This window comes from Notamacropus eugenii, chromosome 3, assembly GCF_028372415.1.
Source record: "Notamacropus eugenii isolate mMacEug1 chromosome 3, mMacEug1.pri_v2, whole genome shotgun sequence".
NCBI lineage: Eukaryota > Metazoa > Chordata > Mammalia > Diprotodontia > Macropodidae > Notamacropus > Notamacropus eugenii.
This window is the reverse complement of record NC_092874.1, coordinates 143,643,786-143,648,105: the sequence shown is the minus strand read 5'-3', so window position 1 is coordinate 143,648,105 and position 4,320 is coordinate 143,643,786.

The window sequence follows — 4,320 nt, the reverse complement described above, 5'->3', positions numbered from 1 at the left end:
GAGATTGTACTAAAATATTATTGAAAGAAAGATATATAAAATACAATTTTATATATTTCATCAATTTCATTATATGGAAGCAAAGCTAGATAACTGTCTATAGTTCAGCACAGAGTACATTTGGTTCCTGTTTGTAAAGCAAAAGTGAAGGTAATCCCTTTGCAGCTGCAGTGCAGATGGTTTTCTTTACACCATTTCACTGAATACTAAACAGAAACTGCAAAAAGTTTGAAAACATAGTAAACAAACAGCTGAGCATTAGCTTGAAAGCTCTCTGCATTTATCAAATAAAAGCATTCAGATCTCTGGATGTTTATCCAGATAGATAAAAAGAAAAATAGAAATGTGAAAACATACATATACAACGGATTTTAAAATTATTCATAATATATTGTTATGTATTTTTATGAAATAACAGAAATCAATAAGTAAAAATATTAATTATGAATCTCATAAGTCAAAACTCATAATTCAACATGAAAAGTATAGGTTTTAGTAAAATAAAGTAAATAACTCATGAAATATAGAAATAAAAGTCTAATTTATCTAGTTAATTTTAAAGAGAAAAGTAATTTTAATGTTTATTCCATAACATTATACATAATTAACAATGATTATTATCTTCAATACATATTGGAGTCAAAAAACTATTTGAATATGTGATTAGTTTCATTTTATATTTTTACAAATTTAAGTGTTTTGGCAAGGCTGTATAAAGAACAGATCTGTGAGGATGGAAATACGTCTTTGTCAGAGGGTACATCAGTGGTTCAAAGATAGTTATACTTGCATTCTGTGGAGAGTGATATAATGCACTTCACTGAATGTCAAGCCTAGACATACGACATATAAAGTATATCTCCAGATAGTGAAATGATTATAAGCACATCTCATCTTAATCAGGTAAGTAAAGGATTGCTGTAGCTTTGGTTTGACTCCAAGTTTGTGGAATGTCCTGTACATAGATGTCTTCTAACAACAAAGACAGTAATCTATCTATGTCAGTAAACAAGTCCTTGAGAGCCAGAGTAATTAAGTGACTTGCCTGTAGTCACAAAGGCATCATCTAAGGAAGGATATTAATTTCTATAAAGCAAAGTGTGAGTCTGTCAGATTGAATCTCTAAATACTGAATTTTCAGGCCTTCAACCATGAAAATGTGTGGTTTTGAGCAATCACATAAACATAGTTTGGAAGTCCAAGATCTGGAAGCTCTATGCATCATCAATAGTATTATTCAGAAGCTTCTAACTGAAAGGAATTAAGGGGTTATGATTTACCTAGGTCAATAATAATAATGAAAAGAACCACAGGATTAAGAAAAATAAGCCAGAAGAAACTCTGTTATATTTCCTGTCCTAAACGATAAAATATGTCCCCACTGATTACATTAGCCTTACCTTTTAGAAAGTGATTCTGTCAAGGCAGATGTGAGACTTCAATGAGGTTATGTATGTAAAGTACTCTGTACACATATAACTCCTACAGCAGTAGTAGGAAAAGGAAAAGGAGGAGGAGTTCCTGCAGAAGCAAACAAGCACTAAGGGAAAAATTCATTACCTTTTCTATAAAATTACTGGTTACTGAGTGTCTTTTCTTCCTAAATATTTACCATTTAGAATGGGCTTTTATAGTGTTTTAGCCTCATCAAGCTTTCCCAGTGATTTTCAAGTCTCAGTAAACTTTTTTTTTTTTGTCCTCCATCTAGTTCTATTTATTTCTACATCATCACTTAACTTTAACTTGGTTAAAATGCAGTGGAAGTTGAATTTACTCTGAAGGTATGTTTCATCTGTAATTATAGTATTGTTTTCAAATAAAAGGGATTCAAATGTAGCCAGTTATATTGTAATGAACCAGAGAGTAAAGTGTTTTGTTTTGTTTTGTTTTAATTTGCAGCATTATGGATAGGAAGGAAACCAACCAAACAAAACAAACAAAAACCTTGATATCACAAAAACAAATGATTGGTAACTGTTGGAACACTTTTCTGCTAAAATGTCAAGTTTGCTTCTGAGACACTTAGTTGTTAGGCTTGGATCAACCTTAGTCTGGAAACTCTTGCATGATCATTTTAAAAATCTAATAAAGTACTGAGTTCTTGACATAACAATGAATTTGTATGTTTTGGATTTGGGACTTTTCTTGGGAATAAATATAGGCATATTGTGTCCAGTTGGCTTTTTAAAATGCAAATACAAGCCCTTTTAAAAATTAAGTTTTTTTTTTCAATTATGAAGCACTATTTTTCTCCTCTTTTTTTCCCTTTAACTCCCCTGTGAAAAGAATTTAAAATAAAAAACCATAAACCTTTGCAAAATTTACATAACCAAATAAGAAAAATTCCTACATTGGTCATGTCCAAAAATGTTTATTTCATTTGTTGTATTACTCCATCACCTTTCTGTCAGGGGTGGGAGGGGCAGTATTTTTCATCATCAGTCCTCTGAAATCATAATTAATCATTCAGTTAAGAGTTCTTAGGATTTTCAAAATTGTTAGTTTTTTTTATTATTTAAGAACAAATTATTCTGATTCTGCTCACTGTATTCTGCGTAAGTCCATTAAAAATATTTCTCACATTCTTTCTGAAACTGTGTATTTCATTTCTTACAGCCCAGTAGCATTCTAATATTTTTCTTATGCCATGATTAGTTCAGTCATTCCCCCATTGATGGGCACCTCCTTAGTTTCTAGTTCTTTTCTAATATAAAAAGAGATACTCTAAATATTGTTTACAATTATGAACTCATCCACTTTAAAAAAAATTTTTAAAAGCACTATCCATAGGTCAAAGGATGTGTGTAACTTAGTAAAATTTGGTGCATAGTTCCAAATTGCTTTCTAAAAGAGCTGGGTCAATTAACATTTCCATCAATAGGACTTCAATGGACCAGTTTTCCCCAAAGCCCCTGCAATATTTTTATTCCTTTGATTTTGGAGGGGGTCAGGGCAACTTTACCAATCTCATGAGTGGGAAGTCAAACCTCAGAGTCACCTTAATTTGAATTTCTCTAATTATTAGTGATTTACAGCATTGTTTTTCATATGATGATAGGTTTGATATATTTTTACCCCTTTGGGAACTGCTTGTTCATAATCTTTGATCATTTGTCAAATGCCACATTCTTATGAATTTCAACTGCTTCCTTTCATATTTTAGAGATGAGATGAGACATTTCTTAAAGAAACTTGCTGCAAAGCATTTCCCCTGGCCCCCAGATAACTGTTTCCCTTCTAATGTTAACTACACTGGATACATTGGATTTGTTTGTGCAAAAAAAACCATTAAATTTAAGCTAATCAAAATTATCCATTTTTATCTTCTATGAACCTCTCTATCTCTTTTTCAGTCACAAATTCTTTACCAATGCATGCAATAATCTAGAGTGTGATTTCTTTCTTAATTTTTTTTCCTAATTTGACCTTTTACATCTAGAACTATCCATTATGAGTTTATCTGCATATATGTCAGGAGATAGTATATATTTAATTTCCATAATACTGATATCCAGTTTTCCCCAAAGTTTTTTTTTTTTTATAAAAATGGGGGTTTGTGCCTATTAAAGACCAGGCTACCAGTTTCATAGAATGGTTATATAACTAATCTGCTCTATTGTCCAACCTCTCCATATGTTTAAACAGAATCATGTAATTTTGATGGTTACTACTTTGTGGAATAGTTTGAGAGTTAGTGTTACTAGCCCCACTTTTGATCCACTTTTGTTTATTACTTTCTTTGAATATATTGACTACTTGTTTTTCTAGATATATTCTCTTTGTTTTTAGTTTTCTAAAATAATCATCTGGTGGTTTGATTGATATGACATAAATAAGTACATTAATTTAAGTAATACTCCTATTTTCAGCATATTAACTCACTCTATGGGCAAATAATATTTCTCTGATTATTTGGGTCTTTATGTTAATAATAATGTTTTTGAGTTGTATTCAAATAGTTCATCTGTGTAACTTGATAGGTAGTCTCAAACATTTTATACATTTTGTATTTCTTTTAAAAGTAATTTCCTCTTTCTATCTCTTCTCAGTTTTATTTGCAATATACATAAATACTGATGGTTTAGTTAAATATATTGCATATACTATGACATTTCTGAAGGCATTCTTTGTTCAAGCATCTGTTTTAATTCCTAATGAGTTTTATCTTACACAATTAAACCCACAATTCCAATTAGTTGAGATCTTTGTGGATTACTGCAGTGTCATGACACAAGTCTTACTTTGACACCTTATTGTGTTGTGAAGGGGACCTTGGGTTCCTGAAGGATATGGCAGGAGAACACAAGCTTTGACATGTTC